Raw genomic sequence first — 15209 nt, 5'->3', positions numbered from 1 at the left:
TTGCTGTTTTGTTTTTAAACTTAATTTGTAGAAAAAAAAAAAAAGCCAAAAAGTTGATTTGATCACCATCTGATATAACTGGGTTAAAATAAATAGAACACTGCCATCTACTGGTACCCAGACGCTTAGTACTTCTTGGGGCGAATACTGCCATGAACACTACTGGCCAGTAGATGGCAGTAGTGGCCTTAAAAACTTGCCAAACAAAATTCCAGATAATCTGTGTCTGCTATATTTAACTTTTAAGATGCGTGGAATTTAACAAATACAAATACACTAACGTCTATAAACCCAGAGAATATATTCACGAGAGTTTTATGCACTAGAGTTTAATGCTGTTATCCGTGGAGCCTGAACAGTGTCTGAAATGCATTTGTCCTGTCGTGAACGTCTGAGATTACCCTATGCTACCCATAATGCATTGCTGCCTGGCACAGCATGTGCTCACAAAACCTTAAAAATTAGCACATTACTTTAAAACGAAAACATATATTTGATATTTTCACTTTATAAAGCTTCAGACATGACAGTAATTTTAAATAACTTGTCCAAAATGAGTAGGTTAAAATTTGAACCATAAGTTAAAAATGTATGCCTCTGGATGACTTGGTGATATTGCGATTATACCAGTATGGTGTTAAAGGATTTTTTTTTTTTGTGACCACTTTTCCTTTGCCTGCAGAGGATAGAGCAGTTTCTCTTGGAAGCAGCTCTTTTCTGTTTGCAGACGGTGGAACTACACATTTGTTAGGAAACTTTCAACAGGCAGGTCTCAACTGCTTTAATAATTTCAAATTGTTTTTCACTGTTCACTTGGTTTACTACGTTATCGGTCTAAAAGTTATCGAACCGCAATTCATCGGAAGATAATTAGTCCGATGATGGTTTTTAAATTTATCTAAAAAGATAATCCGATAATGAAAACATTATCTTCGATAATTATCTGTTATCGGATTATCGGAAGTGTGCCCACCACTGATACTAGACATGGGATGATATTAATTTTCTTCAGTCACGATTGTCTTGGCCATAACAATTGTGATTAATCATAATATCACAATGATTAATAAATGTGCACAAGTTTAAAAAGACCTTAAAATGCTGGAACCACTGTTTTTACTGTATAGTTTTTCCTATGAGCCAATATCAACTGAACTTGTAATAAATATAGTAAATTATCTGTCCAAAATAAATTCCAAAGGGCATTAAGGTGCAAATAAATGATTGTTGTGACAAGCAATTATTACGATAATAAAAAATAGCCACGATTTTTATTGCGATAAACAATATTGTATATTGTCCCATTCCTAGTATATACCAAGTTGAATATTGAATATAACTCCTATCTAGTACTTTAAACGAAGAGACAAAATCAATTCTGTATATTTATGTGTATGTGACAATACACCCTCAAGAATCAGAATACAATACACCCTACTCAGTAAATACATAGCACAGCCTACATTAACTATATCAATGATCATTCATTGATAAATTCTTATTTAGCCTTTTTATTCTGGGCACTTTACCTATAATATACGAGGTCTGTTAGAAAAGTATCCGACTTTTTTATTTTTTTCAAAAACCATATGGATTTGAATCACGTGTGATTGCATCAGCCAAGCTTGAACCTTCGTGCGCATGCGTGTTTTTTCACGCCTGTCGGTTGCGTCATTCGCCTGTGAGCAGGCTTTGTGTGAGCACTGGTCCACCCCTCTCATTGTTTTTTTATTGCGAATAAATGTCTGAACGATTTGGAGCTTTGCTGCATCAATTTTTTTCCAGAAACTGTGAGAAACCTCCAGGTGGACACCGTTCGGAAAATTAATATGGCTTTCAGGGACGATTTCATGGGGATTACACAGATTAAGGAGTGATCCAGACGGTTTAAAGACCGCCCACAACTGCTGAGAGCGCACCGCGCGCCGATCGACAAGCTCACACCCCGCTGAAACAACCAGATCATTTCCAACGTGAAGGCTTTGTTGATCCGGGATGTCGTCTGACTTTCACAAAAAGGTAGAAGGCATGGACATGAGCACTTTTTCGTCACATTCCACTGTAACAGGAGTTTTTTTTCATGGAAAGAAAAGTGGAGGGACGCGCCACGGAGCCGTTCATTACGCGGCACAAAACCACCTAACTGTCAGAATGCTCATAGCACGGGCCGAGGCGGAGGATTAGCAGCAATCTTCCATTCCAGCTTATTAATTAATCAAAAACCAAGACAGAGCTTTAATTCATTTGAAAGCTTGACTCTTAGTCTTGTCCATCCAAATTGGAAGTTCCAAAAACCAGTTTTATTTGTTGTTATCTATCGTCCTCCTGGTCGTTACTGTGAGTTTCTCTGTCAATTTTCAGACCTTTTCTCTGAATTAGTGCTTAGCTCAGATAAAATAATTATAGTGGGCGATTTTAACATCCACACAGATGCTGAGAATGTCAGCCTCAACACTGCATCTAATCTATTATTAGACTCAATTGGCTTTGCTCAAAATGAGTCCACCCACCACTTTAATCATATCTTAGATCTTGTTCTGACTTATGGTATGGAAATTGAAGACTTAACAGTATTCCCTGAAAACTCCCTTCTGTCTGATCATTTCTTAATAACATTTACTCTGATGGACTACCCAGCAGTGGGGAATAAGTTTCATTACACTAGAAGTCTTTCAGAAAGTGCTGTAACTAGGTTTAAGGATATGATTCCTTCTTTATGTTCTCTAATGCCATATACCAACACAGTGCAGAGTAGCTACCTAAACTCTGTAAGTGAGATAGAGTATCTCGTCAACAGTTTTACATCCTCATTGAAGACAACTTTGGATGCTGTAGCTCCTCTGAAAAAGAGAGCTTTAAATCAGAAGTGCCTGACTCCGTGGTATAACTCACAAACTCGCAGCTTAAAGCAGATAACCCATACGTTGGAGAGGAAATGGTGTCTCACTAATTTAGAAGATCTTCACTTAGCCTGGAAAAAGAGTCTGTTGCTCTATAAAAAAAGCCCTCTGTAAAGCTAGGACATCTTACTACTCATCACTAGAAAATAAGAACAACCCAGGTTTCTTTTCAGCACTGTAGCCAGGCTGACAAAGAGTCAGAGCTCTATTGAGCCGAGTATTCCTTTAACTAGTAATGACTTCATGACTTTCTTTGCTAATAAAATTTTAACTATTAGAGAAAAAATTACTCATAACCATCCCAAAGATGTATCGTTATCTTTGGCTGCTTTCAGTGATGCCGGTATTTGGTTAGACTCTTTCTCTCAGATTGTTCTGTCTGAGTTATTTTCATTAGTTACTTCATCCAAACCATCAACATGTCTATTAGACCCCATTCCTACCAGGCTGCTCAAGGAAGCCCTACCATTATTTAATGCTTCGATCTTAAATATGATCAATCTATCTTTATTAGTTGGCTATGTACCACAGGCTTTTAAGGTGGCAGTAATTAAACCATTACTTAAAAAGCCATCACTTGACCCAGCTATCTTAGCTAATTATAGGCCAATCTCCAACCTTCCTTTTCTCTCAAAAATTCTCGAAAGGGTAGTTGTAAAATAGCTAACTGATCATCTGCAGAGGAATGGTCTATTTGAAGAGTTTCAGTCAGGTTTTAGAATTCATCATAGTACAGAAACAGCATTAGTGAAGGTTACAAATGATCTTCTTATGGCCTCAGACAGTGGACTCATCTCTGTGCTTGTTCTGTTAGACCTCAGTGCTGCTTTTGATACTGTTGACCATAAAATTTTATTACAGAGATTAGAGCATGCCATAGGTATTAAAGGCACTGCGCTGCGGTGGTTTGAATCATATTTATCTAATAGATTACAATTTGTTCATGTAAATGGGGAATGTTCTTCACAGACTAAGGTTAATTATGGAGTTCCACAAGGTTCTGTGCTAGGACCAATTTTATTCACTTTATACATGCTTCCCTTAGGCAGTATTACTAGACGGTATTGCTTAAATTTTCATTGTTACGCAGATGATACCCAGCTTTATCTATCCATGAAGCCAGAGGACACACACCAATTAGCTAAACTGCAGGATTGTCTTACAGACATAAAGACATGGATGACCTCTAATTTCCTGCTTTTAAACTCAGATAAAACTGAAGTTATTGTACTTGGCCCCACAAATCTTAGAAACATGGTGTCTAACCAGATCCTTACTCTGGATGGCATTACCCTGACCTCTAGTAATAATGTGAGAAATCTTGGAGTCATTTTTGATCAGGATATGTCATTCAATGCGCATATTAAACAAATATGTAGGACTGCTTTTTTTGCATTTACGCAATATTTCTAAAATTAGAAAGGTCTTGTCTCAGAGTGATGCTGAAAAACTAATTCATGCATTTATTTCCTCTAGGCTGGACTATTGTAATTCATTATTATCAGGTTGTCCTAAAAGTTCCCTGAAAAGCTTTCAGTTAATTCAAAATGCTGCAGCTAGAGTACTGACGGGGACTAGAAGGAGAGAGCATATCTCACCCATATTGGCCTCTCTTCATTGGCTTCCTGTTAATTGTAGAATAGAATTTAAAATTCTTCTTCTTACTTATAAGGTTTTGAATAATCAGGTCCCATCTTATCTTAGGGACCTCATAGTACCATATCACTCAATAGAGCGCTTCGCTCTCAGACTGCAGGCTTACTTGTAGTTCCTAGGGTTTGTAAGAGTAGAATGGGAGGCAGAGCCTTCAGCTTTCAGGCTCCTCTCCTGTGGAACCAGCTCCCAATTCGGATCAGGGAGACAGACACCCTCTCTACTTTTAAGATTAGGCTTAAAACTTTCCTTTTTGCTAAAGCTTATAGTTAGGGCTGGATCAGGTGACCCTGAACCATCCCTTAGTTATGCTGCTATAGACTTACTACGTTGGGGTTTTTACGTAATTATTGTATGGCCTTGCCTTACAATATAAAGCGCCTTGGGGCAACTGTTTGTTGTGATTTGGCGCTATATAAATAAAATTGATTGAAAATTGATTGATTGGTCTCACAGGACGGCTTTCGGGTGGATTTCAGACGGCTGTTGGTTGCTTTTCAGTCGTGTGATTATCCGAGAAATTGAGCATGAGCTGGACATGCCCCAACATGTCCTGTGAGGCTTCATCACGGCGTTGCTTTGTGCCATGCGGCTCCACCGCGACGCGCGGAACTCCGCTCCTCTTTCCATGACAAAAACTCCTGTTAACAGTGGAATGTGCCGTTCATTTCTAAACTGGACTCTGTCTTGATCCGGTATGTCGTCTGACTAGCACAGGAATTGTTAAAAGACGTGGACATCAGCACTTTTTCAGCACATTGAGACAGACGTGCGGAGGAGTTCCGCGCGTCGCGGTGGAGCCGCATGGCACAAAGCAACGCCGTGATGAAGCCTCACAGGACATGTTGGGGCATGTCCAGCTCATGCTCATTTTCTCGGATAATCACACGACTGAAAAGCAACCGACAGCCGTCTGAAATCCACCCGAAAGCCGTCCTGTGAGACCAACATGGAGGTGGTTTTGTGCCACGTAATGAACGGCTCCGTGGCGCATCCCTCCGCTTTTCTTTCCATGAAAAAAACTCCTGTAACAGTGGACTGTGCCGAAAAAGTGCTGATGTCCACATCTTCTGCCTTTTTGTGAAAGTCAGACGACGTCCCGGATCAACAAAGCCTTCACGTTGGAAATGATCTGGTTGTTTCAGCTGGGTTTGAGCTTGTCGATCGGCGCTCGGAGCACGGCGTGCTCTCCGCAGTTGTGGGCGGTCTTTAAACCGTCTGGATCACTCCTTAATCTGTGTAATCCCCATAAAATCGTCCCTGAAAGCCATTAATTTTCCGAACGGTGTCCACCTGGAGGTCTCTCACAGTTTCTGGAAAAAAAATTGATGCAGCAAAGCTCCAAATCGTTCAGACATTTATTCGCAATAAAAAAAATAAAAAAAAAACGACGAGCAGGTGGATCAGTGCTCACACAAAGCCTGCTCACAGGCGAATGACGCAACCGACAGGCGTGAAAAAACTCAGGCATGCGCACGAAGGTTCAAGCTTGGCTGATGCAATCACACGTGATTCAAATCCATATGGTTTTTGAAAAAAATAAAAATAAAAAGTCGGATACTTTTCTAACAGACCTCGTATAGACCAACTACATCAGGAGTTCTTACATTTGTAAAGTAATTTGCCTGTCAAAATAAACCACCCAAAGTAGTCAAAGTTTGTTTGTTTGTTTGTTTTTTTATTAATTGTATTCAGTGTATTTATAGCCTAGTAAGTAAAACATTTTCTGTATTTTATGTCAGGAGCATAAATGTATGTATATGTATATTTTGCCTGTCGAAATAAGCTAACTCCAGGTTAAAAATACTTATCGTTTTATAGTGAGTAGATTTTATATATTACTACGTTCGGACGAGCAATTTATACATTTACTTGCCCATCAAAATAAGCAAACATCGTCAAGTAATTTTTTCAGTGCACGCATGTGCAGTTATAAGAGGAACCTCATATCAACGATGCACCTCATCTCGACAGAACACCGTAACTTCCATTAACAAAGTGAAGCGTTGCTCTCTGCTCTGAGTTGAAAGGAAAAAAAACACTATCAGACTCTTTCATTAAATAATCCAGTTACTTTTGTGTCGCGCAGATGCCGACTCATTCATTTTATTTATGGTCTGTTTATGGTATGACTCTTTGTTGTTTGCTTAATTTGGGGGGGGGGTGGAGAACATAACTGATGGATGGCAAGTCGTCCAATATAACTTTTCTTTTCAATATAACTTTCATCCAATATTTCTCTATGTTGGACAACTTACCATCCATTTTTTCATATATATGCACTTCACGCTGGCGTTGGAGCAGCATCGCTGAAAGAAATGAAGCTGCAGTTGGTCCGTTGCGCTGTTTCTGAGGTGTGAAAAAATGGTCATTTCTCTACACTGATTGTGGCCCAGATGGTTCTGATTTCGAAGCAGGTCCACAATTTATTCATCAACCTCTGTCAAAGCTATTTAAAGATGTCAATCATGATGACCTGGACTCTTGTCTGTTGCGAGCAAGAAAAAAGAAAAGTCTGCCATTTAATCACACAGTGGCTTTTTTTTTGTGTGTTCGTTCCTCATAACATACCTTTTCCATGGGAGAGAGCGGGAAGGTTCTGTGGTGTGGACCGACTTTTCAGCCACGCTGGTGGAGTGCTGGTGGAAAAGACTGACTGAACCGCAGTGAGTCTTGTGTGGCCGTGGGAGAAGTTGTCCTGCAGCGTGCCGCACAGCCAGCACTGTAGGGGAGACTGGGACCATTTGCCCCAGGAAAATTTTTAAATTTATAACTCCCTGAAGCACTATTGCCTGCATTTTGAGGGCCACATTTTGTGAAGTAACGCCATAGTTTTTTGTTTTTTTTTAATCTTTGTTACAGCCTTACTTTAAACCCAAAACAAACAAGGCATCAGGCCAAAACATGGAAGCCTGTAGAAATGTACCTGTGTCAGGCCCAATGAACCAGGTACCTCTGGCACCCTCTTTTAGCTGCCATTCAGCCTGTTTGTAAAATAAAATACTACCCTAATATTCTGGGAGGGTGTGGTCTGTGCCATCAGTCTTATAGCCATCATTATTTACTACCAATACTTCATTAATTTACCGTCAAATTTCAGTATAATACTAGTATTAATATGTTCCATAACTAGACAATTAGGTAACAGCCCAAAAACGATTTTATTAACACTAACCCAAATCGATATCGAATCAAAATAATCAATTCTGAATCTCAGAATTGAATCAATTTTTTAAAATTTGTATCGGTACTCAGCTGTAGTTGTCAGTGCCACATAAGTCAGGAGAATAAATATCTTATGTTGTGTAAACATCAATTTTTAAATTAAATCATCAACCCCTGAAGAAAATTATTAAAATATTGTCCAGTTGAATCTTCAATTTTTACAGTATTTCAATGAAACAACTTCAATATTTTCCATAGAGAAAACACTACTTGGTCAAAGGCTTTGCCTCCATTATATAACTGTTGCTGAACTTATTTAACATAATATCGTCTAAACAAACCACATAGCGGCTAGTTAGCTTAGCCCTTAGCCAATAATGTCAAATACTTAAAACTCCCCACTCGGCAGGAATCACTATCAACACCACGCAACATCCATCCCCGATAAAACAGAAAACCCTCTGCAAATAAGTAACTCACCCTCTTCACGAAGGAATTCTACTTTAAAAGCAGCGTTGTTGGAGTCAAAAATAACTGGTCCTAACGCGACCGAAGCTAACAGCGCATTGGGGCTGTCCAAATCGATGCCTGACCTAAATAACAACAAATACAACGACAGGGAATTTACAACACAACGGATTTGCACTGATCTAAAAAATGACCCAGGCGACTGGCAAAAAAAGCTGAAATCCACCAAAAAGCAGAGATTTTTCATCCCTGCATCTCTGTACATCATTTGTAAATAAAGTCAGTGCTACTCAACTGAATGAACTTGTTATGCAATTTTTTTAAATACAATAATTAGTATTTGTATGTATTTATGACTCAAACATCATCATTTTGCAAAATATCAATGGCTCAAAAGAAGAATATTGTTGCCTCCGTTACAATTCCACCATGACTGCACCAACTGGACTAAATTTCCAACTTTGCCATCACAAACTGACTTAGTAAGAGTTACAGAGAGGTATTCAGATACCAGAAACTAACATTTTATAAACCATATACAGTGAGGAAAATATGTATTTGAGAGACTGTCGATTGTGCAAGTTTTCCCTTTTACAAAGAATGGAGAGGTCTGTCATTTTTATCATAGGTTCACTTCAACTGTGACAGACAGAATCTAAAAAAAAAAAAAATCCAGACAATCACATTTTGTAATTTCTGAATAATTAATTTGCAATGTTATTTATTATTATTATTATTTTGTACATGATATGCTCTTTTTTGGGGGACAGCACGGTTGCTTAGTGGTTAGCACTGTTGTCTCACAGTGAGGAGGTCATGGGTTCGATTCCCACCTGTGGCTTTTCTGTGTGGAGTTTGCTTGTTGTCCTCATGTTTGTGTGGGTTCTCTCTGGGTGTTCCGGCTTCCTCCCACAGCCAAAGGCATCCAAAGACACGTAGGTTAGGTGGATTGAAAACTTTAAATTGTCCGTAGGTGTGCGTGTGAATTAGTGCAGCAGCTCAGAGAATATTTAGAGCAGAATCCTGCAAATAGTGATATAAGAAGTAAATTCGGCAAAAATGTACAGAGTTGTAGGGATGAAAAATCTCCTCTTTTTGGTGGATTTCAGCTTTTCTTTTCTTTCTTTTTTTTTTGCCAGTCGCCTGGGTCATTTTTTAGATCAGTGCAAATCCGTTGTGTTGTAAATTCCCTGTAGTTGTATTAGTTGTTATTTAGGTCAGGCATCGATTTGGACAGCCCCAATGCGCTGTTAGCTTCGGTCGCGTTAGGACCAGTTATTTTTGACTCCAACAACGCTGCTTTTAAAGTAGAATTCCTTCGTGAAGAGGGTGAGTTACTTATTTTGCAGAGGGTTTTCTGTTTTATCGGGGATGATGTTGCGTGGTGTTGATAGTGATTCCTGCCGAGTGGGGATGTTTTAAGTTATTTGGCATTATTGGCTAAGGGCTAAGCTAACTAGCCGCTATGTGGTCTGTTTAGACGATATTATGTTAAATAAGTTCAGCCAACAGTTAATATAATGGAGGCAAAGCGTTTGACCAAGCAGCGTTTTTCCTCTATGGGAAAATATTGAAGTTGTTTGATTGAAATGCTGTAAAAAAAAAAAAGTGAATATTCAAATTGTACAATATTATTTTAATAATTTTCTTAAGGGGTTGATGATTTCATTAAAAAAAAGTGATGTTTACACAATAAACGATAGGCAGGTTATATTTTGATGATGATCTGTCACAGGGCAACACACACACACACACACACACACACACCAAGGGTCAATTTAAAGTTTTCAGTTCACCTAACATGCAGGTCTTTGGATGTGTGAGGAAGCTGCAGCACCCGGAGAGAACCCACACAAACACGGGGAGAACATGCAAACTCCACACAGAAAGGCCACAGGTGGGAATCGATCTCATGACCTTCTTACTGTGAGGCACCAGTGCGAACCACTAATCCACCGTGCTGCCCTAAATAATAATACATTTGTAAAGTATTTTAAATGAAGGAAAAAAAAAAAAAAACTCAACAAAGTGCTGAACATAGCTGCAGACGAACATGAAACAAAGATCCCCATATCCCAAAATAAGAAACAAAAACAGAAAATAATTAAATACAACAAGAAAAATAATGAAAAAAGATGAAAACCCTTCAGACTAATTACATCCAGCAGAAAATATGTTATAAAAATAGTCTTAAAGTCGCATTTCAGATGCCAAGAGGCAGCCTGTTCCACAAGATACAACCACAGCAAAAAAAAAATGGCTCTGAAGCCTGCTGACTTTTTAAACCCTTAGACACAGAGCAAGTCTGGATCCAGGGGCCACAGGGCACGAGGAGGCACATAAGGCTAAACAAGTTGAGCAAGATAGTTGAGTTCATGACCGTTTAGAACCTGAAATCTTGAACAAAATCTTGAAATCTAGTCCTCGAGTCAGTGAAGGGAAGCCAGAATGTCTGTGATCAAACCTCCTGGTTTTCATCAAAACTCGAGCAACAGTAATTCTGTACCATCTGTAGACATCCTACACTATTTTATAGCAATCCAGAAAATAAAACACTGCAGTCAATTGTGGAAGACAAGGAGGTGAATTACAATTTGTGAAATTTAAAACAAATGCTGATGTACATTTCCACTTTATCAGTTCCATCAGTGCAATAACTTACTGTCATCAGGTCAAACTCACCACTGATACTTTATTTTAGTGAGTGTTGTTCTGACATTTATTGCTAAATTAATTGTATTGTTTCTTTACAGACATGCAGCCGTCGTTGGTGATTAAAGAAGAAACTCTCCCTGAACACCAGGAATGGAATCTGAGTGTTGACCAGGAGGACATTAAAGAAGAAGAGAAGCTGTGGATAAGTCAGCAGGGAGAGCAGCTTCAGCAGCTGGAGGAGGCAGATCTCACCAAGTTTGGTTTCACTGCCGTCCCTGTGAAGAGTGAAAATGATGATGAAAAACCAGAGTCATCACAGCTTCATCAAAGGCGAAGTGATGAGAGCACAGAGGCTGAGCCTGTAGCCAGCAGCTCATCTGTACACAGAACACTGACAGCAGAAGCTGATGGAGAGGACGATGGAGGACCACAACCAGCCAGCAACTCAGGTCCAAACAGTCATTTACAACCAGATACCAGTGGCAGGAGTTCAGACAGTTCTGGAACTGAGACTGATGACAGTGATGACTGGAAACAGACCAGAGAACTTCAGTCAAGTTGTAACTGTCAGAAAAATACCAATATTGTTCGTTCAGGCAACACTGATGAAAAACAATTTAAAGGCTCTAAATATGGAAAAGCATCTTGTCACATGAACAACTCAGAGCAACAAAAGGGGAGGAAAGCAAGAAGAAAACCATTTAGCTGTTCTGAGGGGAGTAAAGGACAAACAGAAGGGCACTCTGAACAAACACATTAGAATTCAGACAGGGCAAAAAACATTTGTCTGTTCTGAGTGTGGTCGAAGATTTGGACAAAAGGGCCACCTGAAAACACATGATAATTCATACAGGCCAAAAAGCATATGTCTGTTCTGATTGTGGTCAAAGATTTGGACACAAGAGCACTCTGAACACACACATGATAAATTGTTGGAGTTCCTACTGGACACAAGCCTCGAGTGTCCTCGGTCCCACTGTGAAGGGGTTTGCCAGGAGAGATTTTGGTATGAGGATGTTTCAAAAGAAACAAACCCCAGCTAAAACCTCCACAAAGCGCCTAGGCACCAGGGTGTATGAAGAAAATGGTGCAGCTTCTCCCAGTGCTGTGGGGAGACATCTCCTCTGTAGCAGCACTCAGCTGGGTCATCCACCAGATCAGCGGTGTCATCCACCAGATAGTTCTGATCCTGGACCCCAGCAACAACACCATCAAAGGGCTAAAAGAATCCAGTGAAATTGCATCATTGTAAATTAATCCATTGGGGAGAAGAAAAAGATCTCTCACTGCTTCGCTTACTCAAACATGAGAAGTGGGGCAGGAGATCAAAGGCAGTATTTGAGGAGAGGAAAGGTCACCATCTTGAAGAGAGCCCTCGGATACAAAGCCAATAATGTTAAGGGTGCAGCTTTAGACCCCGGGTCTGGGGCCCACTGCACTCTAGTAGAAGGAAATTCAAGGCAAATGAAGAAAAAAAAGACAAAAAGTATTTGTCTGTTCTGAGTGTGGTCAAAGATTTGGACAAAAGGGCAACTTGAAAACACACATGATAATTCATACAGGGCTTTTTGAAAAACATTCGAGGATCACAGAGTGAAGTTTGATCCGTTCAGAGAAGAGTTTCCAGCGTCTCCAGCTAACTAGCTTCTGGCATCGACAAAATCCCAAATCTGGCGTCAGTCTCAATCTCTCTATTTATAAAGCACTTTAAAATGAATACCAATAACCAAATCCCTGTACACAACAAGAACAGGCAAGTTAAAATAAATACAAATAAATGAAAAAATAAACCACAGTTAAAACCAGAAACACTAAAAAACCGTGTCAAACCGCGTTAAAAGCCAAAGAGAAGAAATGTGTTTTAAGAGAATATTTAAAAGCAGAGAGAGAATCAGCCTGCCTAATGTGCAAAGGAAAATCATTCCACAGTTTTGGGGCAACGACTGAAAAAGCTCGGTCACCTCTATGCTTCCTCTTTGACCTTGGGATGACTAACACTGACAAATCAGCTGACCTGAGTGAGCGTGAAGGGACATATAAATGGAGCAGGTCAGACAGATATAACAGGTCAAACCCATCAAGACATTTAAAAACAAATAAAAGAATTTTAAAATCAATTCTAAAACGAACTGGGAGCCAATGAAGTGAGGCAAAAACCGGTGTAATGTCCTTGCACCTTCTAACACCAGCCAAAAGTCGAGCAGCAGCATTTTGCACCATCTGTAGGCGGGTAAGCAGAGTCTGATTCAGCCCAATATAAAGTGCATTGCAATAGTCCAGACGATTAGTGATAAAAGCATGGATTAAAATCTCAAAATGATGCTGTGAAAGAAATCACTTCACCTTGGCCAGTTGTCTAAGTTAATAGAAACTAGACTTGAATAGACCTAATTTGAGCATCAAATTTAAGATTACTGTCCAGTTTTACACCCAGGTTTATTGCTGTCTGTGTCAGATACTGACTCATCGACAAAATCCCAAATTTTTGGCTGAAAAGACTGACAGCATTACACCACCACTGTGTTGTGGCTTTCACAAAAATATTGAACGGAGAAGAGGACACACCAGACTGGCTAATGACTGGGAACACAAGCCTACTACCAAAGACCAAGGAAACACAGCTTCCCAACAAGTACAGACCCATCTGCTGCCTAACAACAACATACAAATGACTGACAGGAATCATAACTGATGCCATTAATGAACATCTGGACACTGGTGGCTACCTGGAAAATGAACAGAAAGGTTGTTCCAGAAGAAGATTAGGCGCTAAAGACCAGTTACTGATAGACAAAGTTATCCTGGAGGACTGTAAAACAAGGAGGAGAAACCTCAGCATGGCTTGGATTGATTACAAAAAGGTATTTGACAGCGTACCACACTCCTGGATCATGAGGTGCTTAGAACTCTACAACATCTCAATACATAGAACTGTATGTTCTATGTATTGAGATGATTTGAAATCTTTGAGTCAGATTTCCAGTGTATATGTATCTTGAATTTATAGTCATTTTAGTATAATACACCACATACTTACATTATTTAGTTTTTTGTTTTTTTTTACAGAATCTTATCGACTCTGCTCTCAAACAGTGACACAGATGATCTTAAATAGACTTGTGTGTTTAAAGTGAAGCAGTGTGTTTGTGTGTTTTTGTTAAAACAGCGCTGTGTGTCGACCTCCTGAAGTGAAAGGACGCACACTTTTTTTTTTTTTTTGTAAATCAACTGACTATTGAAAAACACTTTTATCAGACGGATTCTTATTGGATTTGATCAGAACTTTCATTTGTTCATCAACAGGGTGAATTTATCAGTGCAGCTTTTGTGTAAAAGCTTCACACACACGAGGCTGTTTATCACAGACTGCAGTCACAACATGCACGTGCACTGTGAGGAAAGCTCCGAAACTCACCACAACACAAAGAAATGTGTCAATTTTGGGATATGGACTTTTGGGGGGCTGAAATTCACCCAAAATGTTGTTTTTTTTTTCCTTATTCATGGATTTTTTTTTTTTCTTTTGTTCTGTTCACAATTCTTCCTCAGATGCTGAAAATAGTGAAATTCACATTTTCTCCTTCAGTTTCTGATTTTAATTCTGGTGGGTTTTTAAAATTTATTTAAACATTGTTCACAATTCTTCCTCACAAAATTCATAATTTTGTTGTAAACAGACTATTTGGAAAATAATCAAATTCACCCAAAATGTTTATTTTCCTCCAGTTTATAATCAGTTTTAATTCTGATGGTTTTGTTTGATTCATCAAATCTGTGCTCTTGAATGCAGAATTTTAAAATTTGAATTTGGGGGAAAATATCAACTCTGTCATGAAAACTATGAAATTCACCCAAAATGGAGAATGTTCCTGAATTTCATGTTTTTTGTTTTGTTTTTGAAAGGTTAAAAAAAGAAAAAAGACTGCATTTAAGAAAATTTACAGATTGTCATTAAGTTTTTGGAAACGAACCTCAACTTCCAGCAAAAATATTTCCAACAAATTACAGGTTTTACTTTGTTTTTACTCCTGCCTTTATAATTGTACATACCTTTATCGGACACACGAGGGCAGCATTTCACCAAAACTAAAAGGCGTTCAGGGGCTTTTCAAGAAGAAACCATCAGTTTGTCTGAAAGCACAAATCTGGTGTTTATGTTGATGAAACAGTCCACGAACTGAGGAGGTTTTCTGTCCTGTTTAAGGAGAATAAATTCTCTGATCATAAAGATTATATAATTGTATAATTTAGATTATTTATGACAGAATGTTAAGGGTTAAAAAAAACAACAGAAAAGGTGACAAAGATCAACTTCAGTACACACAGGGGCCAAAGGTTAAAGTTACTCCAAATTTGTTTAAATGTGAT

The sequence above is a fragment of the Thalassophryne amazonica genome, chromosome 23 (genome assembly GCF_902500255.1).
Source record: "Thalassophryne amazonica chromosome 23, fThaAma1.1, whole genome shotgun sequence".
NCBI classification, from domain to species: Eukaryota; Metazoa; Chordata; class Actinopteri; order Batrachoidiformes; family Batrachoididae; genus Thalassophryne; species Thalassophryne amazonica.
The sequence above is the reverse complement of the archived record's forward strand: the minus strand, read 5'-3'. Positions refer to the sequence as shown.